The 25,146-nt window shown below is 50.6% G+C and overlaps 1 protein-coding gene across 4 annotated transcripts in view; it reads right to left on the reverse strand.

Annotated features, from left to right (window-relative positions):
- Window positions 1-25,146, reverse strand: part of Agpat3 (1-acylglycerol-3-phosphate O-acyltransferase 3) — an 83,271-nt gene that overhangs the window by 46,395 nt on the left and 11,730 nt on the right. For 2 of the 4 annotated variants that reach the window (XM_085679820.2, XM_048451318.3), the window contains exon 2: window positions 13,061-13,121. The gene's annotated coding sequence lies outside the window, so the exon portion shown is untranslated. The other 2 variants (XM_048451321.3, XM_048451322.3) reach the window with 2 other exon arrangements.

The raw sequence follows: 25,146 nt of genomic DNA on the forward strand, positions 1-25,146 counted from the left end.
CTGCCTGAGCGCCCCATGGGTCAGCCCACCCTGTAAGGCGGCATTTTCCCGATACAGGTTTGGGCCAGGAAACCATCTTGCTGGACACATGAGCCGTATTCTTCCTAAGTCAGGAGCAAACACTGGTGTTCTTAAGCTCTGCCAGCCTGGCACTGCATTTACCCCTCCTCACTCAAAACCAGGAGGGAAAGCAGGCATCTTAGGAGGTGCCTAGCCTACAGTCACTTCTCCCTCACAGGCTCCTGCTTCAGCTCTCTAGCACCTGAGCCCGCATACCTACGGGCTCTGTGAACTGCACGAGAACTCTCACGGGACAGAGCTTGACTCCAGTCATGGCTTCTAGTCACTCATCCAGTCTGAATCCTAACAGTGACCCTGCATGCCTAGCTTGATGTAGCCCCTGTGAAAGTCCACAGCGCTTCCTCTGCCTCCCTCAGCATGAGGTCCTCTGTCAGCTCCAGGTCAGAGGTGGCCTAGAGCTCACAGAACCATGTCTTTTGGTCCCCTCTGTTCCTAATTTCCTGTATCTCAGAGGCCACAGCCATTGCTTTTCTCCTAGCCTGGTTCTACTTGCTAAAATAACTCATTTTTGCCAGTCCTGGCTCCAAGCAGTGTGCCCTTATCTGTGGCTGAACAGTGGGCCCCCACCCTGAGGCATCATGTTGGTTCTGCTCTGGCCATGGGTATATTTACTGTTCTGGAACACCTTCTGTTGCTTTGGGATAGCTCTTCTTCCACTGTTCTTGCCTGGCTGACAATACTAACAGGTCTTACATGTCGTCTACACACCGTATATACTCCTATGACTGGCCCGGCCAGGTGGAAACACCACATTGCAATCAATGAGTTAACCAAGGAGGTAAAGTTACTGAGGCAGAGTAAACAGATGTCAGAGCAGGTACTCAATAGAAACACTTGGTAGTAAGCAGAGGTCGGGAAGTGGAAAAGCAGGTCCTGCTGGGAAACAAAACAAAACATGACCAAATACCACCATATCTGTAGGATGTTACACCCAGCTCCAGGGACTATGTACCTGAATTAGGCTGTTCTTTAAAACACACACCTTTTAGTCCTAGCACTTGGGAGGCAGAGGCAAGCAGATCTCTGAGTTTGAGGCCAGCCCTGGTCTTCAGAGCAAGTTCCAGGACAATCAGGGCTACACAGAAAAACCAAAAGAAAAAAAACAAAAAACAAAAAACAAACAAACAAACAAACAAAAAGAAGTCATAGTCAGCTATGGTAGTGCACTGTTTTAGTCCCAGCACTCAGGAGGCAGAGGCAGGAAGGTTTTTGTGTTTGTGGGCAACTTGACCTACATAGTGAGTTCCAGGACAGCCAGAGATATGTAGAAAAACTGTCTCAAACACACACACACACACACACACACACACACACACAGATTGCCTACTCTACCGAGGTTAATGGAGATGGCAATGAGGCTGCCCAATCACCTCGCATGCTGGCCACTGGATGTCCACTCTAGTCTGCTGAGACGGTTGTGGAGCTTTAAGACCCCAGGAACACTCTGTTCTTGTTCCCTTCTGCCATGGCTTCACCAACCCCTCCCAGGACCCTATGCTCGCAGGGGCTGGGATGCAGCTCTGCTTTCTGAACCCAAGCCAACCCAAGCCACTGCTGCTCCATGAGGGCCAGGACATGTTTGTGCACACCCATTGCCACCATTACTTGAGGCATGACAATCATCACCACCTGGTACCTGATTATGAAATGGTCACGTCATGGATAACTCTGGGAAAGATCGCCTGGTGGAATTTCTAACACACACACACACACACACACAAGCATCCCATTTCCATGGTTTGGCTTCCACTATTCAAAAGAGCAATGCAAAACTCCAGGTGTAAACAATGTATGCTTTAAATTATTTTTATTATAGGGTGCTGTTGTCACTGTTCTAGTTTCATAGTGACCACGTTAGCTACTGCTTGTCTGTCTCTATGTGCACATAATCTTTGAATTCAAGTGCACCGTGGGCATACTAATACCATGTCCATAGGGCTTGGCAGCAGCTGCGGCTCAGGGATCCATCCCGATGACAATAAAGGGGCTGAGCCTTTGCAGAGGAGAATCTTTTTAACTTTCCCCTCACACCAATCTGCAGCCCTCTGACTGGCTGACTGCCTGTGGCCCTGTGGGTAGAGTGAGCACCTGACCAGCCAGGGGACCTGCACTCACACTCCACTCTCAGGACAAGTCTGTGCCTGAGAGAGCCACAGTCGGGTGGAAAATGATTCACCTGCAGTTCTGACTCCCCTTAGTACCTGCAGTACCCTCCCAACTCCCTACCTGGTCATGCAAGGACAGACAGAATCCAAGGGCTTCTCCATTCTGTGAAGTAGGAGCTTGTCTCCTTGAGACTACTTCACTCCCACCCCCTAGCACAGATCAGAGTTCCTTGTCTCCTAAAGATCTGAGTAATTCTGCTGTATAAAAACATACCCTACTAAAGGACCTGCTGGCCTGAGTTTATTCCAATTTTTGGGCCCTATGCGGGCACCTGCAGAGAAAGTGAGTGCAAGGCCTAAGATCATAGTCCTCATCTTAGCCACACTGAATGGACACCCCTTCCCTGATGCCCATTCCAGCTGACGGTGGTCCAAGAGAAACACTGGCTCACCAAAAGACAGCAAGTGACACCCCTATCAGTGTGCTGCAAGCGTGAGACCAGTTGCCCAAAGACTGGTTACCCAAGAGATCATTTCACAATCATGGGAACAGAGCTGAGAGAGCGGTGCAAGCAGGCATTAGCTTCTCAGGATGAACGATATCAGCAACACACAGCACCAGTTCAAACCACTGCAGCGACATTAAGCTGAAACAACATTACCCATAAGCAGAGCAAAAACCCAAGAGGAGGACTCTAACCCAAAGGTGTGTTTCATCCATCCTGTACACTCAGAACGCCAGGTCAGCTATGTGAGTATCAGAAAGACACTGGGAGCTGCCATGCTGCGCCCCACCCACCCTGTGCAGTCCAGGAACAGTCAAACTCGGAGTCTCAGTTTCTCCTCACTGCCTTCCAAGGGTGCAGCAACTATGTAAGGCTGGAGGCCACCACGCTGGCAGCCTGGCTCTCTTATCTTCTTTACTCAGTGACATCTGTCTGCACAGAGGAGATGAAGCACTCAGGGAAGTCCTGCTGCCATGGCAGCAGCACAGCAGTGGCGGTGGCGGCGGCGGCGGCGGCAGCAGGCATCCCAAAGAACTAGAAGAGGCTAGTCACAGACAAGCGTCCTCACCCAAGTTTCCAAGGGGCCTGCTTTGGAACTTGGGCCAGGAGGAACCACAAGTCTGAAAACCAGAGTGGAGGAAGATCTTCATCTAGCAGCCAGTTTGAAGGTAGGGGATTTGGAGAGGGCCACCCTTCAAGGGGCAGACCCAAGACCAGCAGGGTCTAAGAGATGCCCCCATGACCCACCTTCAGTACCATGCGGGTATACCAACCTCAACAAGGTGGGGTTGGAGCACAGTCACTCTTACTTGTACAGGCAGGCAGATCACCAGCAGAGCTGTAGGTGGCTCCAAAGGTGTCAGGAGGTAGACGGGACCGGCTTTTATCCCCACTCAGCCCTCCCACACTGGGAGGAGCAGGACCCAGGCCCTGTACCTGATCACACCAGACCAGTCTTTGGACCAGAGGCAGAACAGGGGTGTGGCCTGGAATAAGGGCCCAGCCAGCCTTCTGTCCACACCCACCAATTACCCGTGTGTGCCCCTGTTCCAGTGCCCAAAATGTGCCCCCCAGAAAAGGGCCTTATCTCACTGCCCATAATGAAACCTGGTTTGACCATGCGTTCCCTCAATCAGAAGCACAGAAACAGCTAGAGAGGCCCAAACAAGGGGCTCCAGACGGAAGGTGGAGAAGTAGTGGGAGAAGAAAATGTCTTTCTCCACAGCCCAGTGAAGGACAGAGGCTCCTCATAAGCCTCCCTCTCCCAAGCCCATTCTTCCTTGCTTCCTGACCATAGTCTGGGAGCCATGTCTAGGAAAGCCATGGCTCAGCAGCACTGAACAGCCTGGCCATTTCAGGCAGGATAGCCACTAAAGGGGCTTTACAGTGAGCAAAGCAAAGGCCAGTGTCGAGTGCCCCTGGACCACAAGTGAAGACAGAAATGGAAGCAAGCAGTGCTAGGGCCCGAGTCCCTGCAGCACAGCCTTGCTCCTCGCTGACACAGGGAGCACTCTCAGAAGAGAATCCTGATCCTCAAGGCACAGACACTGGGCTGTGAGATGAGAAACAAGGGCTTCTTGGTCTTGGTCCCCAGCCTGCCATGGCACTGACATGGTTTAGAAGTTCCTAACCAGCTTTCAGTCACGCCATGACATGGTAATGAGGGCTTAGGTGAGCCAGCCACTACAGCCTTGGGCTGGGGCTGGCGGCCAGGAAGACCATGTGATAAGAGGACTGACATAGCACACTGAGCTGAGCGGAGAGAAAGCGGGGAGCATCCTTGAACGCACCGGCACAGGAGACAGCTTCCTGAACAGAGCCCTGATAGCACAGCACTAGCATCAACAACTACTAAAAAGCTTACAAAAGCTTTCCAGTTTCATGAGGTCCCATTATGGAAACAACATGGCAGCCTACAGAATGGGAAAGGATCTTCACCAACTCCACATCTGATAGAGGGTTAATATCCAAAATACATAAAGAACTCAAGAAACCAGACATCTACAAATAATCCAATTTTTAAAATGAGGTATAGATCTAATTAGAGAATTCTCAATAGAGGAATCTCGAATGGCTGAGAAACACTTAAATGTTTAACATCCTTAGCCATTAGGGAACTATAAATCAAAACTACTTCCAGATTCTATCTTACATCTGTCAGAACAGCTAAGGTCAATAACACAAGTGACAGCTCATGTTGGTGAGGCTATGGAGCAGGGGAACATTCCTCCATAGTTGGTGGGAATAAAAACTTACACAGCTATGATTGAGGAAATCAATACGATGATTTCTCAGAAAATTGGGAATCGATCTATCTCAAGATCTAGCTCTACCACTCTTGGGCACATACCCAAATGATGGCATATACCCATCCTACCACAGGGACACTTGCTCAGCTATGTTCACAGTGGCTTTATTCCTATAGTCAAGAACAGGAAACAACTTAGATGTTCCTCAACTAAAGAATGGCACACACCTTTAATCCCAGCACTTGGGAGGCAGAGGAAGGCAGAGAGAGGAAGGCGAATCTCTGTGAGTTCAAGGCCAGCCTGGTCTACAAGAGCTAGTTCCAGGACAGGCTCCAAAGCTACAAAGAAACTCTGTCTCAAAACACACACACACACACACACACACACACACACACACACACACACACACAAATGGATGAAGAAAATGTGGTACATTTACACAATGGAGTACTACCCAACAGTTAAAAAAATGACATCATGAAATTTGAAGACAAATGGAAGGAACTAGAAAAAAATCATCCCAAGTGAAGTAACCCAGATCCAGAAAGACAAAGACAAACACGGTATCTACTCACTTAGAAGGGGATATTGATATTAGCAGCTCAGTAAGATCCAGAGAAGTTAAGCAACAAGACAGGCTCTGGGGGTGATGCATGGCTCTCCCCGGGAGGGGACAGAGAGTAGACTTTGTGAGTGGACTGGTGGCGGTGAGGAGGGGAGTGGAAGGGGAGAGTGCCGGAGAAGATGGCTGGAACTGGAGGGCATTGTGGGGGGGGGGCGATGTGGAGACCTAGTGCAGTGGAAACTCCCTGGAATCTACGAGGGTGACCCTAGAGAGGACTCCTAGTGATGGGGGATACAGAGCCTGAGCCTTCCACCTTCTGTAAACAGGCAAGGCTTCCAGTGGTGGGGCTGGGACACCAACCCAGCCAGGAAAGCTTCTGCCTATATTCCGTCCTGCCTGCAAGATGTGCTGAGGCAATGATGGCACAGAAGTGTGGGAGTGGCCAACCAATGACTGATCTGATTTGAGGCCCACGCCACAAGAGGGAGCCCATGCCCAACACTGCCTGGATGACCAGGAATCGGAGGCTGGATAGCCTAGAGACTTGTGGTAGAACCAAACACAATTGTAAAAAAAATAAAAATAAATCAATGAAATGATTGCTAATGATGTTTTGCTGTACTCATAGATCATCAGAGGTTGCTTCTGGCAGCTGATAGGAACGGATGCAGGGAACAACAGGTGGGGAGAGAGCCCAGGTGGTGCCCACTGGGAGAGCACGGTCCATCTAAGCAGGAATCAACTAAGCAGGCCTCATGGAAGCTCACAAAGACTGAAACAGCAATCATGGAGCCTACATGGATCTACGCTAGGTCCTCTGCATACATGTTATGGCTGTTGGCTTGGTGTTTTGGGGGGAGTCCTGACAGTAGGAATGGGGGTAACTCTGACTTTTTTGCCTACTCTTGGGACCCTCTTCTCCTTACTGGATTGCTTTACCCAATCTTGATGTGAGGGTTTGTGCCTGATCTTATTTTATCTTGTTATGCCCAGTTGATTGATGTATCTGGGAGGCCTCCTCTTTTCTTGGAGGGATACTAGGGAGACTAAGAGAGAGGGGTAATAGGAAAGGACTAGGAGGAGTGGAGGGAGGGAAAGCTGCAGTTAGGATGTATTGTATGAGAGAAGAATAAATAAAAAATTTACAGGATTGATTAATTTTTATTTTATGTGTGTTTCTTTGTAACTATATACGTATACCATGTACATGCAATGCCCACAGAGGCCAGAATAGGGTGTCATATCCCCTGGGACTGGAGTTACTGGTGGTTGTGAGCCACCATGTAGGTGCTGGGAACTAAACCCAAGTCCTCTGCAAGAGCAACAAGTGCTCCTAACCACTGAGCCATCTCTCCAGCTCCCTAGTCTTCTTTTACTAGAACAAAAATGTCGGCAAGAGGTCCCAGTAGCAGAGGCCATGAGACAGGCAATCTCTTGAGTCCGCTGGTATATCTGAACGCCACTTCTTAGACAGGCGATTTCTGAGTCCGCTGGTATATCTGAACGCCACTTCTTAGACAGGTGATTTCTGAGTCAGCTGGTATATCTGAACACCACTTCTTAGAAGCAGAAAGACATTCCACAGGGTGAGGCCAGGGCGGCATGGGGCCTGAATGGGAGCCTGTCACTATTCTGGGTGCCACAGGCTCAGCCCCGCCCCTGCCCAGAGCTCAGAGGCCTATCTCCAGCCCACAACTGTGGGGCCTACTTTCCTCATTCATTTATTTACATCAGCAGCAGAGCAATGGTCAGGGCAGAGGCAGAAGCAGAGACAGCAGCAGCATCATTAGCTCAGACATCGAAAGGACAGTTACCAATCATTGCCCTTGCTCATTTCAGAAAAGAGTTCTCTTTATAAACACAGAGCTTGGCACTTTTTCCCCTTTTCCTGCCTGCTCTGGTGGGGCTGTCCTGTATCTGTGTGCCACACACTAAGCCCCAGCCCCATTGCTACTACTTTGAGATGAATTGTTGAATCCATGTCTGTAAGACCCCTCTACCAGCTCTCATGAAACAGTCTCAAGAACAGTATTCCGGGTATAGCACTCCAACCTTTGGGAGGGGTCAACCACCATGGCAAGGCTGGTTGCCTGTGTGTTATATAGGTGGTTAACTGCATCCTTGGCTCCTCTCATAGGATACCAGTATCCCAGTGCCTCCTAGAGTGACAAATAAAACCAACTCGTAACACTGCCAAATGGACTTAGCCTGGTTGAGAAGAACAACAGATCTAACTCCCCAACTAAAGCTCTTCCACAAGAGACCCAGGCCTGAGCACACAGGAATGCAAGAGTGAAGTTTCTTCCAGAAGTTTGGCCGGCAGAGCGGGCAGCACTCCAAGACCACAGCCCATAACATTTAGCTCTGAGGAAATCCAATGGGCTTACAGCATTTCTTTGGTGTGAACACTGGACTGCTGCCTAACAAAGCTCCAATGTACTTCCTGATTAGACAGTCATGCAGGAGTCGATTTATGATATTCCATGTACGCATCGCAATAAGTTGCTGAGCTGACACTTCTGCTCTGCCACCTGCCAGGGACATCTGTGCTCCAGCCAGCAAGTTACGAAAGGATGTAGGAAGTTCCAGGAACAAGAGGGGCCCTTTGAAAAGGCCCATTTCACTCAGGAATAGATAAGACAGACTGCAGATTAGCCCAGACTTATGCAACAAACCCAAATGCCATCAAAACTGCTTTGTCCAGGACACAGAAAGGTGAACCACAGAAAGTCAATGTGACTATTGACAATAAAAGATAATGGGAGAGAAATAACAGGATGGTGTTATGAGATGTCATGAAGAGCAGATCTGAAGTCAACCTCCAAGAGTGCTGAAGGTCACCTATCACTGTGGCTCAAGCTCTGGAACTCATCCACAGCCATTGTGTGAGGAAGGACAGGAAGTTAGAACTGGTCGAGTTACACTTGCCTGCAGCCTCAGCGCCCAGAACGCTGAGGCAGGGGGATTACTAGAGCTCACCTTAAACAGAGATCAGAGGAAGAAAATGCATGAGTTTTCAGTGTTGGTGGGTGACAGGACTGTCAAAGGAAACCTAGATGTTCTCAACACCAGTCTAAGAGACAGTGTATCCCACGGGGCTTCCGTGTGGAGTGCCATGCTCTCCGTGAACACAATCCATCTCCTCAGGGTTCCACACAGCCCCCAAGCTTCTCCCGGGGCCTACACAGCAGCTAGCAATCCTCAGAAGGGAAAATGATCTTCCCTATAGAGAGACAAGGAAGACAGCGAGATGCAGAAACGCTGTAAGGACTCACATACTAGCGTCTGCCCTTCTGTGGCCACGTGCCCAACCTCACAGTCCGTGTTGGAGGCCACACACTTCTCCACGTCCCTGTGTTCCTGTAAACTTGCCTCCTGACTCAGGCCACACTGAGTGACCAGGGGAAAGGCACGGCCCATGGCAATGAGGACGACCAGGTCACATCGCAGTCATCCTCTTCCATAGTTTACCATACAAAGCCGGCCCAGACTAGCGAGGTGAGGTGTGCGAGCAAGCGCTGTAGAGCCCAAGATCAGATGCAGCGTTATCTTACTGGCTCACTTCACTACGGGACTGGGCAAAGCCGAGCAGATGGTGGCCATGAGACAAGACCCAGAACACTCAATCAGAGCAACCATGTGGCCAAAAACAGGAGACGGAGGCCCGGTGCATCTGGCATGGCCCGCAGAGGCTGCTGCAGGAGGAGGCGCTGCTGATGGACACCATCCACACAGGTCATTAGCGCCGGAAAGATGCACACATGCAGTCCTCAGTAGGAAGGCACTCACAGCCAGACCACTCTCCTCCTAGAGCCACTTGTCACCCTAGGAACTTACAACCAGCACCAGCTGGCAGGACAGATGCAGAGAGGCAGCTCTGTGTTACAGGGAAGGCAAAGTTCACTTCCACGGAGACAACCTACTAGGGCAGGCTGCAGGGTAGTGAAGCCCAGGTCTGTCAAGTTATCTGGACAGGTGGATTCTGGCCCCAGTTGGCCATCACGGGAATATGGGTGCGTTCCAGCTCCACACTGCTTTCTAAACACAGGCATGGGTCAAGAGCCCATTTTAGCTAATTACCCCAGAGCCATCACAGAGGCTGAAACACACAGGTATGTGCATGAATATGTTCACAGCAACGGTCTTTAGTGAGAGTGTGTACATATGAACAGCACACATGTTAGGATATTAGTGAAACAAGAAGGGCTTTTCTGAAGGAGGCGGGTCTGTGCAAACTGAAAGTTAAATCCAGCTGTGGCAGCTGCCCCACATAGCTTCAGTTGAAAACTGTTTCCTGGTTTATTTATTTGTTTATTTGTTTTAATTTTTGTTTGCTTGTTTGAAGCAAGGTACAACCTAGGCCAAGTCCAGGCTGTTCCCAAACTTGGTATGTAACAGAGGAAGACCTTGAACTCCTGAGTGCTGTGATTACAGGCATGATCACCACACCTGCTTTCTGCAGTGCTGGGGATCGAGCTCAGGGCTTCATCCATACTGGGGTTAGTGCTCGACCAGCATAGCCCTAGCCCCTTTGTATGTTCTTTGTGAGTTTTGGAAGATGAATTACAAACCACTCCGGGCTTGTGGATCCTCCCGGAAGAGTGAGCTTCTAGATGGAGTAAGGAACATAGCTTTGTTTATTATATTTGGTTCTGGTTCAATTTTTACAAACATATGCTACTTCTATAACTAAAACTTAAGTGTGGGGAAGAAAGTTACCTGGCTTGCACGTCAGACTTCTGCCGTCTGTGTCTGCACGGCGTCAGTCTGCCCACCCAGCCAGCACTGATAAGACTCTTCTCTCCTTTCAGGAAAAGTGCTTCCCTTTGCAGGATGTCTACCATTACTAGACAGCGACATCTGCCCTTTGCGCCCCACTCACACAACCCTTGGGAACACAAAGATAACCCCTGCCCAGCACAGCAAGATGCGGGCACTGCACAGTGGTTGGGGCAAGGGGGGGGGGGCTCAGCCTTTACCAAACTCCCCTTTTCTGCTTCTGGAGGGAACACTGGGCCCCCAGTATGCACCCAGCACCTGCTCACTTCCTGCAACCTTTGTCACAAAGGCAACACACTTGGGCTGCAGTGCTTACATGACCTGAATGAGAATTGTTCCCTATCGCACCAAGAGACACAAAGAAGAGCCCCTCTGGAAAGCTCCACTCCTCTGGAGATTTCTGCCCCCTTCCCAACCTGGCTGGAAACAGCCTGAGCTTGATCGTTAGGCCTTGCTGGGAAGTAACTGTCCCTGGTATAGACTCTGCTTGGGACAGGTTGCACATCCTGGAATCCTGTGTGTCTCTGGGTGACCACACACATACCACCTCCTGTCCCCCACCCCCTCCCAACTGCTAATTCAGCTGGCACCAAATCCCCTTTGGCCAATTACTTTGTGCTGTTCGGTAAAGGCTCCAGCGCTCCCTGAAGAGTCTCACTGAGGCCCGGATCTTCAAAGAACTTCCTCCCGCACCAAGACTCTCCAAATGTCAGGTATCCCAGCACCCACACTGGCTGTGTCCCTGGAGCATGCACCCTTCAGGTGTTTACTAGCTATCGGGACAGCTTTGTTTGTTTAATTCTTTAATTATTTTACACGTGTTTATTTGGTGTTGCCTGTCACAGCATGCATGTGGAGGTCAAAGAACAACATCCAAGAGCTGGTTCTTTCCTTCCACCACGTAGTTTCCTGTGATCAAACTCAGGTCGTCAGGCTTTACAGGAAGTGCCTTGACTCACTGATGAGATGTCGCTGGCCCTGGCACAGCTTTCAAGAGACGCCAGTTGTTGTAGGAAACAAATGTGTTACCATAAATTTCAGTATGGTGATGGGTAGTGGGGACGGATGAAGCCCCAGGCCATCTGACCGTTCCCGTCCTGGCTCTTACTCAGAGTTGGGGGTCCGTGCATTGTGGACAGTGAGCTGACCACGGATACTGTGCTATAGATCCAACTTGAGAACCACTTCTAGCTTTCCCGGGGCCAGCAATGTTCTCAGCCTGAGGCTCTTCTCCCAACTCATTTCCAGCCCTCAAATGTGACAGAACCAGAGTCCCTGTCCCCATGGTGAGGGATCCCCAGTGCTTCTTACAGCTGACTTTTTACACAACTCTGCCAGACTCTGCCCCGTCCCCAGACTCAGAGGGGTCACAGTACCAGCACAGGCCCATCTGGGCAGCCTGCAGCCCCACCCACAACTGGCCTGGGTGGGACCTGGCTGGAGTACCTGTGTGCCTTTGGTGAGAAGAACTGGTCCGCAACAATGTGGCTCTGCATAAGCGGGATGTTTACTTTGCAGAAACAGCAGGAATATGTGTGCATGTGTGAAGCTGGGGGTGCTGCCTGGGACTGCCCAGAGCACCAGCCAGTCCGAGCTACTGTGGGCACCTATCTGGCCAGCATTCGATTTGGGGACAAAGAAGAGGTTAGAAATTATTTTCAGGAAATCATAGCTATAAACAGAAAAGGTATGGGACTAGAATTTGGTTGCAAATTCTAATTATATTTTGGGGGAGGGAGGGCTTAAGCCAGGGTCTCACTCTGTAGCCCTCATAGGCCAAGATCAATGCTGCCCCTCCCACAGTCTCTCAAGTACTGGGATAGCAGCTGTGAGTTATCACAAAGACCCGGCTCCTACTTAGACAAATGTGTTTGTTGTTGTTGGAAATAAAATAGTGGGTTTCCGCATACTCTTGGCCACAATTTGGCCCAGAAAGTTAAACTACCTGCCCACCGCTTGCCAAGAACTGGAACTCTGACCTAAACCATGAACTTGCAGTCTGAACCAAGGAATCCACTGCCCCTCCGCTGGGCCATGGAGGAAAAGCAGGCGGCCACCTGATTCATGTTTGGCCACTGAGGATGAGTCTGTGGCTCAAGTTCCTTCATTACCGGGCCTGGGATGACACGAAGCTCCAAAGGAAGAGGGCACAGGAGCAGGGAGCGATGTCTCCCAGTCACACAGAGTGCTGGGCTCTTGTTCTCAAGTTTGGTGGCACAGAACCCACTGCCCAACTGATCCAGCTATTGAGGGCAGTTTTCCACCAACACCAGTTTCTGTGGCCTCTGGAAGGAGGTGCACCCGCCCTGTTTCTGCCAGAAAGCACCTCTGACCCCCGGGTCATATGATCAGGTCCTAGCTATATGAGATGACTGCCAGCTGGTCTCAAGGAGCCATTCTGCACAGGGGATGCCATGCGAGAGCTGTGTCCTGGCAGCCACCTCTGCCCAGCATCCTCACGCACCAGCCCTTCACAGCTTCTTCCCCAGATAAGTGATAAACCGCTGTAGACAGCCTTCTGACCATAGAGCACATTAAAGCATGTACCGTTTATCCAAATCATCAGGCGTATTAAGGCCTTGCCATGCCCAGGGCTCCAGTGGGCCAACTAACCCTATCTAAACTTGGCGGGCACTCTGGGGTCAAAGGCTGATGTCTTCCACTAACTGGAGCTGGCCATGTCACCCAGGGGACTCACACCCAGGCTGTGCCCAGGACAGACACACAGACTTGCAGGAACAAACTCATGAAACCCACTACACTGTCTTCACTTACCAAGGCACGGGGTAGCAGGGCCAGGTGATGGCTGTCCTCAAGGGTGTCCGACCTGCAGGGCCTAGAAGAGAAAGACATGGCCGTGAATATGGCATCCAGGGCTTAGGTGATGCAATTTCCCTCAAGGAGGAAAAGCGAGAGCTACGCAGAAACTTCCCCAGGAATTCAAGCTGACTCCAGGACCATGGCCCCTGGAAAAGGAGAAGTTGAGCCACTATTTCCCACTGCTAGCAGGAGGCTAGCAGATGACTCTCAACTGAGCAAACCCAGAGACAGCCAGCAGGTACGTTCCAGGACCCTGGAGACCACTGCAGAGACCTGCAGGCCCCTAAGCAGTGAAGGTGGGCTGCATCTGCCCCGAACAACAGAACAGCCTCTCTCTGCCCAAAGGCTGTCCTACCCGGAGCCACTGCCCACCTCTGTGTATAAAGACCCTTCCCACCTACTCTGTAGCAGCCTCGGGCTTCTCAGATGCCCTGTGACCTCAGCCCACAGGAAGCAGAGGCAGGAAGGTCACTTGAGTGCAGGAATGCAGGGTCAACCAGAGCAACAGGCTGGTCTCCTGACAAAATACGAATGACCAAGAAGATGAGATCACAAATATCAGCAAGAATGAGCTGCACAGCAACGCGTGAGCTAGAACTGACTGTGGAAAGCGGCTCTCCGACTCTTGGGGGGTCCCAAACAATGACCATTTTTACCTCTTTGATAACTAAGACTGCCATCATTGCAGGGGACAGAGTATAAACTACAAGCAGAAAGACTGACTGTACTCAAAAACTAGATAAAAGAGCTGGTGTGTAGCTCAGGGGAGAGCTCTGGGGTACATGAGGCCTGGGATCGTGTCCCTAGTACACAAGAAGGGAGAGGAAGGAAGAGAAGAAACAGCACACACATACGCTGTCTACCCGTAGCTCTGCTTAAACTCCTCTGTCAGGCCAGGCGTGGTGGCACACACCATGAATCCCAGCCAGGCGTGGTGGCGCACACCGTGAATCCCAGCCAGGCGTGGTGGCGCACACCGTGAATCCCAGCCAGGCGTGGTGGCGCACACCGTGAATCCCAGCCAGGCGTGGTGCCGCACACCGTGAATCCCAGCCAGGCGTGGTGCCACACACCGTGAATCCCAGCAGAGGCAGAGGCAGGCGGACCTCTGTGAGGCCAGGCTAGTCTATGTCAGGAGTTCCAGGACAGTCAGATAGTCAGGGTTACTGACTGTTAAAAACAAGAAGGACAAGTTTCAAGTGGAAACCCTCTCTCCCCTTGTGCTGTGTGACTCCAGACTGCACAAACAGCAGTCTCTGGGCTGTGCCTGGGCTAGAGGGCATCATTTCACAAGCAGCTTTGACTCCACTTTAAGGAAAGATCATCACTGCAGCCCCTGGTGGACACAGAAACTGGTCCTGGTACTACCCGTTCAGCAGACTGAAAAATCACATATTTAAAGAACCGAAAGACAGCCACTCTATATGTTATTGAGGTGAATAGAGACTGTAGGCACACAGGGATACATCACAATCCTATCAGGAAACCAGGCCCAAGAACTTACCGGACATTCCAAACTAAGGAACGGGTGTCACCCCCTTACCTGGACTCTATAAAATGACTGACACCTAACCTGATGGCCCTCGTCAAGCTGTCATCTGATGTCTCACATGTGCATCAAGGACCAAGGACTGGTCTATCTGGATATGATGGAACACAGGCCAATCTGGGCTATACAGGGAGTTCTAGGCTAGCCTGAGCTACTCAGAGATATTCTACTCCACTTCTTCCACCCACCCCTGCCCCCCCCAAAAAAAAACTGATAAAGGAAGGGGCTGGAGAAATGACTCAGTGGTTAAGAGCACCAAGCACCTCTGCTCTTGCAGAGGACACAGATTCAGTTCCCAGCACCCACTGGGTGGCTCACGACCATCCACAGGCACACACGCACAAGGTGCATACACATACATGCAGGCTAAACATTCACACACATAAAATAAAATAAAATAAATCTAATAAAAATTTTAAGACTCAAAAATTAATCATAGTAGTGGATGAGAATCTACTTAAGAACTAGAAAACCAAGTGGGAAGTCAGACGCCCAACTCTTAAAAGTCACCCAAGCTCAGAGAGCCCCCAGGGAGACCCTGCAAACATCAGAGCAGGATCCCAGCTCTCTCAAGACTCTCTCAAGACCTGAAGAGAAAAAGAAAAGCAGAAGTAGGAGAGGCCCGTTCCCTGCCCAGCACATTTGAGGTAGTTTATGCTTCTCATTATAAAAAAAAAAAAAAGGAGGGAGAGAGAGTGTGAGCAAGTGAGTCATTACTGGGCCATCTCTCACAAGTCATGTTCGCCCATACCCAGAGCCCCAGGAAGAACCAGCCAGTGACTCATCAAAGAGCATGGCTAAGCTGGGTCTCCCCAGGGGAGTCGGAGAGCCTAATATTAATCAATAAATCAAAGGGAAACAGCAAGCATGGTTTCAAAACCAAAATGAGTGCTGACTACATGCAGTAAGGTTAGAATTGTCTTCCGAGACAGCCTCGCTCAGGTACCCTAGGCTGACTTCAAACTGGCTATGGAGCCAAGGTTGACCTTGATCGCCTCATTTTCCTGGCTCAGTCTTCCAGATCCTGGGATTACAGGTGTAAGGCAACACCCCTGCCTCTCCAGCTTTCTTATGAACAACTCTGCAGAGTTGAAGCTATAGCAATAAACATCTGGCTACGAGTATCTAGATTAAATTCAGCATTTGCTTTGTTCCCCCCCCCCTTTTTTTCTGGTTTTTCAAGACAGGGTTTCTCAGTAGCTTTGTAGCCAGTCCTGGAACTTGCTCTGTAGACCAGGCTGGCCTCAAACTGGTAGAGATCCACCTGCCTCTGCCTCCCAAGTGCTGGGATTAAAGACGTAACCCACCACTGCTGGGCAAATTTAGCATTTGCCAAATGTCTGGTGCGCGCGCACACACACACACACACACACACACACACACACACATACACACACACACACACACACACACACACACACACGTGTGGTCTTTCCTGAGCCCTCTGGGGGCTCCTTTCAGACCCTGTGCTACCTGACGCCCATACCCTGGCCTCGCTCTCCTAACAGTCACTGTTCACAACCACAGTAGAGTGAGTACATGGGGGATGAAACGGCTCCCCCCTCACACCATCCAGCAGCCGATCCACATGTAATCTTCTTCAAATGTCACAGAAACTCTCAGGCAGGATTTTGAGTGCCCCTAGCAAGGCTCAACCCTGGCATCTGGCCGTCTTGTCAGGCCCCCTCTGTCTGGAGTTGAGACTGGCAGCTGTGCAGGAAAGACAGAAGAACCTCCAGCTCCCAAATCACACAGTCCGTTGTCAGCCCTCCAGAGCCACGGGCAGTAAGAAGCAAGCAAGGAGAGTGTGCTAGCAGAACACACTCTGAGCATTTTCGGGGAAAGGAGGGCTCCACTTTGGAAGGAAAGCTAACATACAACAGCTAACTCTGAACTATCTGTAGTGATGGAGGGCAAGGAGAGCTGAGAAGAAACAAGTTACAAATTAGCCAGCTCCCTGACTCAAGGACAAACTACAGCTCTTTGTCCCTCTGAGACCAGCACAAGACCTTCCAGTGGCACTGGAAAAAAAAAGGTTGTGCCAGGAAAAGGGCCCCAAGCAGTGAGCCAGGTAAGCTAGGCCCCCGCAGGGGGGAGCTAATGGCCACAGCTTGCTGCAATTAGAAGGACATGCTCCACTGAGCAGAAAGTGACGTCTCACGTCCTGATACGGGGTTGTTGGTCACCAGAAGCCTTTTCACTGACAAGCATTACCCAATGCCTTGCCACCTAGATCTCTCTAGGGCATGGGAGGTGGGGAGAGGCACTGGGGAGCCAGGCCAGAGGAGCCAAGAAAAAGTGCCAGGAGCCTGGGATGGACATGTGACTTGGCCCCAGCTCTGTGGTTGTTTGGGACTGCCAAACTCAGTTGAGTTGAAAACAGGAACGAGTCCATGCCTGCTGACACAGATCCTGTCATGGGGTCTAGCTGCTAACATTACACAGGGTACCCACTTTTCAGCAGCACAAACACTAGGACCCCCTACCCAGAGCTCAGCCAGGAATCCCAGTGCTGTAGATAAAGAAGTTAGGGCTCTGGGCATGCCTCAAAGGGCCTAGACCACAACTGCCCTTGAGAGGTCAGAGCAGAGCTCCGAGGTGAACATCACAGCTAGGAAGGAACAGGAATACACCATTATGTCACAGCCACGTGGTAGAGGCTCCTTTCCAGTCTTTTGTGTGTCTGTGCTGTGATGGAGATGTTCCAGCTCAGGGCCTCACACAGAAAGGAGATGCAGTACCTTCTTGGCTGCAGGCAGACATGGACTGGAGAAACTGGAGAAACACGGACAGGAGAAATGGCTGCCTGTCATTCATTCTGAGTCCCAGGAATCCAGGAATCACGAGAGGACATAGAGGACATTGCTACTCAGTCACCTTAGGGTCCCAAGAGCAGAGGTGGCAGACAGAGCTGGACAGCTGCCTCCTGTAATCCATCCAGATGTGCATACCACCAAGAGTAACCTAGGGATCATGTGCCACTGCTGGCTCCCAGTACATTAGGTTTGCTCATGAAAGGGCACCTGCTGTCACAGTGAAGAAACACGCTGCTGTCTCTCGAGTAGTCCTTACCAGGCACCAATCCTGAGAGCTCAGAACGTCACTCCCACATGGCTAGAGATGTCCAATACCTGGTTTTCCAGGCACTGGATCTCCAGGAATGCCTGCTAACCAATATTCAGAATTCATCTGACCACCCCACCAGGGATGGCAACTATCCTCTCCTCTGCCCTTCCTGGGCATCTTGAGTTGGAGGGGACCATTCTGTAGTCAACACAGATATGCCCAAGCATTCTCACACAGAGGTGGGTGCCATTTTTAAATCCTAGGTACAGCCTATGAAATCCATTTCCATACATATAAGGGACAGCACAAAGAACTTATTGTAACAATAGTCACCAAGGTCTGTGACACCATGATAGTGGCCAGAGGCAGCAGGCCACCCAACTACACCTTCTGCTTTTGGTAGATGCGGAAGAAGATGGTGCAACTGGCAGAACCACTACTAATAAACCTGTCCTATGTGAGTGTAATTATATGCTTCTCAGTTTTGTTTCATAAGGCAACAGATGTGTACGTGGCCCGTCTCCACACATCTACTGAACTGAGAAATTCTCGTCTCAGGCCGTTAGACCCTCCCCTGATAAGAAGGCCTGCACACTGAGCGTAAGCACAGCCCTCACACACCATCCTGGGCCAGCAACTGAGGAGCACAGAGGGACAAGGACAGACACACAGGGACCCACCTGAGCCCTTGAGCAGAAAGCCATAGACTTCCAACCACTGCTGCTGCCCACAGACACCAGAGCAATTCTCTCAGACTTGCTGAGCCATGTGTGACATAGCAACAAGGAAAAGGACCGGTGCGACACTGGTGTGCGGGGACAACACCCCAGGAGGCAAAGGGCAGTGCTACGGTGGCAGAGCTCATGTCCACACGTCAAGTTCCTGCAGCCAGGTGAGTACCCGGCATGGCTGTCACATGTGCCGCTGCCATGAGAACAGAAACAGGGGGACCACATTCTCTTCAGCTGCCTGTGGAGGGAGCAGTAAGGAGCAGGTCAGAGGAGGAAGGTTCTGGGATCCCCTGAAAACCATGGCCGGTTTAGACATCTCCTTCAGACTTACTCCTGAGCTGTGGCTGCTGTCGCTTCTCAGTGTGGCAGCCACTGCAACATCACTGTTTCCTAAGGGTGCCTTGCTGGGAAGCCAAGGGAGGATTCATACAGTATGTAGTACATGCACATGGTGCCCCATGTGTATGTGCACACCACTTTCCTACACGAGATGAATACACATGCATTGAGGTTACTGAAAGTGAAAAGCCACTGCAGCACCCACGGCAGTGCCGTTACGCTACATACCCGTGGGATGAGCAGAAGCTAGAGCGGCCTGTGTGGTCTGTGCAGAAAGCACACTTGCAGTGTGCTTGTGACGACCCAACCATCACACCAACAGCAAGAGTGGGGACAGCCTCTGTGACAACCCACTAATCACGCCAGGCTCTAATGCAGCGCTCGTGGTCTAACTGATGCCCAGGTCAGTGAGAGAGAGGACAGTGGGAAGAGGGTGCCGAGATGGATGCATTTGTGATGGCATGTTTGGTGTGTGCACGCATGCACACGAGAGCACCCTAACACAGAGAGAGATAAAGGAGGGACAGAAGGACAGCAGGGGAGGACAGGGGATGTCACAAGTGAGAAAAAGGGAGACCGCAGGGTCCAGCGAATCCTGAAGGGAAACTAAGGACCAAGACACACGGCAAAGGAGATGGCATCTCAGAACCTGCCACTGAACTGTGACTTCCAACTCACCAGAGTAGACTTGGTGAGCACTGTACTGGATTAAGACAAGCTGGGGCTGCAGAAGGGTGAGCCCATCCAAACACGGGGTGTCAAGTCAGCAAGGCTCACAGAGCAGGAGAGAGATGGGAAGGGGGTCCAGGACTCTGGTAGGAACAAAAAGGATGGCAGGAACAGGCTTGTAGGTCATGAAGAACAGGTGGGAGTGGTCCTCAGTCAGGACCAGGAAGCAAGGCATGAGAGGCAACCAGGAGTTTTCCTTCACTTAAACTCTATTTCCCATGGGGCACTAGTGGCACACACCTCCCACCACCACCCCAGCACCTAGAGGTGGGGTGGGAGGCAGAGGCAGGTGGATCTCTGTGAGTTCGAGGCCAGCCTGGTCTACAGAGCAAGTTCCAGGACTGGCTCCAAAGCTGCAGAGAAACCCTGTCTCAAAAAACCAAAATATAAAAGATAAAAAATAAACTAAATAGATTCTACTTTCCAAGTCTGACGTGCTAAGAGGAAAGCACCCTTCTTTTTTAGCTTGTGTGATGTGGAGGTCAGAGGACACCCTCAGATGTTGTTATTCGGTAACAATTCGTGTGTGTGTGTGTGTGTGTGTGTTACGACGTCTGTGCACCACATGCATGGAAGAACCCATAGAGGTCAGAAGAGGGGTTACAGGTCGAATGGCTAAGCTGCCATGTGTGTGCTAAAAATCGAGCCCTGGTCTTCTGCAGAGGCAGCCAGAGTGTTCTCAACACTAAGTATCCTCTAGTCCCACCCTCTTCTTTGAAAAAGGTCCCCTGTAAAGTTTTTGTGGCCCAACAAACCTCTCCACCGATGCAATAATCCAAATCAAACCAAATTAGAAAAAGCCCAGGTTTAATGGATGCCAGAACTTCCGGGTGGCCTCTGGGGAAAAAACAGAGAGGGGGAAGGAGAATAGGAAAGACCACGGAGAGGGGAAAGAAAGACCAAAAGGTCACGTGTTCGTTCTCTGGGGGCAGTATAAATAGCCTGTGGGAGTGGTCTTGATCCTCTCTGGGGAGGAGTCACCGTTTGGCAGGCTTTCTCAGAGGTGGAGTCTGGACTGAGGTAACTCCCAGAGGAGGGGGCTTGAAAAGGAACTTTCCACCCAAGAATTTCAAAATGGATGCCAGGGACTAGAATGAAGCCCCAACCAAATATTCCAGACTCTTTGGATACAGGGGTGTCAGCGACTGGGGTGATGTTTCCAACCAAACACCCCCACTAGCCCAGAGCTTGTTAAGTAGGCAGGTCAGCTGACCAGTGTTCCCAGGGATCTTGCTGTCTCTGCCTCCCCAGCGCTGGGATTACAAGCATGTGCCACTATGCCTGGCTTCTTTACATGGGTTCTAGAATTATCAGCTGAGCCATCCACCGGCTTCCCCACATACTCATCTTTTTAGAACTGTATTTGAATCATTATTTGCCACCCTTAAAGAGCTACGTTCACAGTCGGGCATGGTGGCGCACTCCTTTAATCCCAATACTTGGGAGGCAGAGGCAGGTGGATCTCTGAGTTCAAGGCCAGCCTGGTCTACAGAGTGAGTTCCAGGATAGTCAGAGCTGCACAGGGAAACCCTGTCTTAAAAATGAAAAAAAAAAAAAGAAAAGAAAAGAGAGCCATGTTCTCAAGGTTGAACATTAGTTGGCTCTGTGGTTAAGAGCACTTAAGTTCAGTTCAAAGTACCTACTGTAATGGTCTGTCCTGTCCCTTTAAGAAGCAAGCCACGCCCACCCCCTTTCTGTCTGGGACCCAGCTGCCTTTGTGGTACCTTTGTGGCCTGCCTTGGTCTCAGGACCCGCTGCCGGCCCACCCGCTGCTCGGGAACCTGTAGCATTTTACTTAAACCATTACACCTATAACCAGTGGCCCACAACCACCTGTAACTCCAGCTCCAGGGGAGGGGATTTAACACCTTCTTCTGGCCCCCTTGGGAACACACACACACAATTTTTTTTTTTTATGACTAACCGTCAAAGTGGCACACACCTGTGATCCCAGCTCTTAGATGCCTGAGGTGGGAGGAAATCACAACCTTAAGGACAGCCTGGGCTGAACTTTATCTAAAATAAGAAGAAACAATAGTATTTAACTATCACCAGTGTGTGCTGGCTGTGGTTTGTGTGTGCTTCTTCAGTTGCCAGAGACTCAGTTGGAAAAACACAACTAAAATGATAACCTTGCTTGCTGTGTCTGTGGCAGGCACTGAGTTGCTGAAAATCAAGGCTTAAGACAAATCAGACGCCCTCTGTAGCCACGTACCCTGAGGGTTGGTAGCCCTTGATGAAGACAAGCTAAAGAAGGTAGGGTTCCTTCCTAACCCAAACTCCCTGGAAGGTGTGTTGTGTCTTCCACAGGCAGTTTGACACCAGGATGGAATCCCCCAAGACACTGACTCATTTGGCACACCTACACGTGCTGTTCCTCAGGGGCTCCTCGCTGCTCAGCTCTCCTGGGCTCGCACATTCACCCACCGCCATCAGTAGTTTCCTGACTCTCTGAGTTCCTCCTTGGTAATCCTGGGTCCACACAGCTGTGGCTCAGAGCCATCCCTGGCTCTCGTCAGGAGCACGGCGAGATTATTACAAATAAATCCTGCAGGGGTCTGCAGACACACTCACCCAAAATGCGTGCACAGCAGCCTGGAGACAGATCAATGGGAAAGCACTTGCCTTTCAAGAGTGAGGGCCTGAGTTCAGACCTCCAGGACCCACGGAAGAAAATGGGTATGTGAGGCCCAGGACAGCCTGGCCAAAACATGGGGCCCAGGCTGCACAGCTGCCCACAGGAAGCACCAGGTTCCAACCATAAGCTGACACCACCCAGGGAGGGTCAGCAACTAGAGTGAAGTACCTGACATTCCAACCATTAGATAAGATTAGATAAGATAAGATCACCAGATGTCCATGACCAGACTCACCTATTCTCCTTTTACCAAGACCCATAGATAAATGTCAGCCAATTGGGGTCCTGAACCCTGGAAATTCCCTCACCCCAACTTCTACTATGATAAAAACCCTTCCCTGACTGGGCTGGACACTCTGCCCTCAGCCGCTGCCTCAGACAGATAGAGTCCAAGCTTCAGCTTGAGGAAAGGCTCTTGGCTTTGACATACAGGACTCGGTCTCCTAGTCGGTTTTTAGGAGACTCCGTGATCTGGGCATAACAGGTGAAGGGTGCATGTCTATAATCCTAGAGATGGTAGGATGAGAGGTGGAGACAGGCAGACTCCTCAAGGACCAGCTAGCGCTTGTGGCCTGAGAGTCATGAGTTTGAGGCCACCCTCGAACTACATAATGAGTTTCAGGACAGCCAGGGCACCACAAAGAGACACTGTCTAAAAAGAAGAAGAAAAATAAATAAGGAAAGGAAGAAATCTTACAATGTTTGGGAAGTAAGGACAATCCTACATCCCAAAATATACAAGGCAAAGCAGCGCAGAGCAAAGAGTAGAGCCAAGTGGCATCTGCGGGAGGAGAGTCAGGGCATCAAGAGACTGAATACTCAGAAAACAAAGTTAAGTTTGGGGACTCGGTCAGTAAAGTGCTTTGTCATGAAAGTATGGGGACCTGATTTTGGTCCCCAGAACCCACATAAAAAGTGGTGGCAGGTTGGAGAGATGGCTCAGAGGTTAAGCACACTGGCTGTTCTTTCGGAGGTTCTGAGTTCAATTCCCAGCAACTACGTGAGTCTCATAACCATCTGTGATGAGGTCTGATGCCCTTTTCTAACATGGAGGTGTACATGCAGGAGGAACATTGTGTACATAACAAATAAATCTTAAAAAAAAAAAAACTGGTGATGTGCACTTGAAATCCCAGCACCATGAAGGTGGAGTCAGGAGGATCCTGTCTTGGGGGCTTGTGTGCTCCAGATTGAGGGACCCTGCTCAAAAAACAAGTGGGTGGCTCCTGGGGAGCAACACTCTGATTGACAGATTCTCTCTCTCCCTGTTTCTCTGTCTCTCTAGCTCTGTCTCTCATACGCACACACACAAACACACACACATACACACACACTTGTGTGTGTGTATGTGTGTGTGTTAAGCTTCATCTTCAGCCTAGAAAGAAGACATGTGGAAAGCCTGAGTGTGGGAGGGGAATAAAGAGATGCATGCAGGCTGAGTAACTGAAAATCAGCCATGATGGCGGTGGCCAGAGAAACGATCAGTCTCCTTGCTAAGACAAGTGTGCCCCCAGGAGACAGGAACTGGCTGAAGAGGGGACCACCAGCCGGATGAAGCACAGGACTGTTTGTTTTGTGTTTTGTTTTCCAGACGGGGTTTCTTTGTGTAGCCCTGGCTGTCCTAGAACTCACTCTGTAGACCAGGCTGACCTGAACTCAGAGATCCGCCTGCCTCTGCCTCCCAAGTGCTGGGAGTAAAAGTGCGTCAGCACACCTGGCTGAAGCACAGGATTACAAAGGGGATAGAATGGCTCCATACCTAGAACCTGATGATTGAGAGAAAAAGAGGGAGGTGGCACAGCCAGACTCTGCCACGGGGGTTCACTTCCCTCCACATCCACCCCTCGTCTCCAGAGCACAGGGCCCGGTGCTCTTCTGCCCACCGCAGAGCCTGGCACTTCTCAAAGGTAGAGGATGAAGAGTCACCAAAATAAAGTCATGATGATTTCTGTCTTCTAAGTATGGGCTCCATCTCCCTTCTTCCCTACACCCATCTCTCTCTGCCTTCTTCCCCCTCTTCTCTCCCTTGCACCCCTCATGTGTTGGCTTAAATGGTCAAGAAACCCCATTGGCATGAACTAGAAAGACCCTGACTCCTGGTGGTGGCCACACAGGAATCTGGAGTCAGTTCCTTCCTAGAGCGGCTTTCACAGAGGACTGCACACCAGGCACCACACTGTGAAGAGAAATAACCCCAAGTGACCCCAAGTGACACTCCAACCTCTGGCCCACAGGAAAGTGAGATGCCGTGGAGCCCCATGTGTGAGGTACCTGGATCCGTGAAGGAGATTAGAGAGGCACAGGAAAATGATGCCTCGTGCAGCAGGGCAAGGGGATGTGGACAGGATGGTGCTCACTACAGAGATGGAGCTGGGTCTTTAAAATGTATCTTTCGATAAATCCCAGGGCTGGGAGGATGGCTCAGCTGGTAAAGGGTTTGCCTTGCAAAGATAAGGCCTGAATTTGATCCCTAGGGCCCATGTAAAGCCAGGCCTAGGGACTGTAGCTGTAACCCCAGTACTGGGAGGTTAAGGAGAGGGGGAGGCCTAAGGATTGATGGACAACCAGCCTAGCAAATTAGTGAGCTCCAAGTTCAGTAAGAGACCTTGTCTCAAAATATAAGGTGGAAAGCAAAAGTGGACGATGGCTGACATCAACCTCTGGCTCCACACACATGCACACCCGTGTGTACACACATGAAAATAAACATACACGCACACAAAATTTAAAAACCAGGCCCAGACTAAGAGCCTCGCTAAGAAACACGTTCCTCCAACCTCACACAATCTCTCTGTCTCGGTTACTTCTCTGTTGCTGTGATACAACACCATAACAACTTAGACAGAAGCATTTATTTGGGGCTTACAGTGATGGCGGGGAGCGTGGCAGCAGCTGAGAGCTCACGTCCCGGAGCACAAACAGGAAGCAGAGAGTGCACCAGGGACATCACAAGACTTTTGAAGCCTAAAGCTCACCCCTCATGACAAAC

Source organism: Myodes glareolus, chromosome 18 (assembly GCF_982192425.1).
Source record: "Myodes glareolus chromosome 18, mMyoGla1.1, whole genome shotgun sequence".
Taxonomy (NCBI): domain Eukaryota; kingdom Metazoa; phylum Chordata; class Mammalia; order Rodentia; family Cricetidae; genus Myodes; species Myodes glareolus.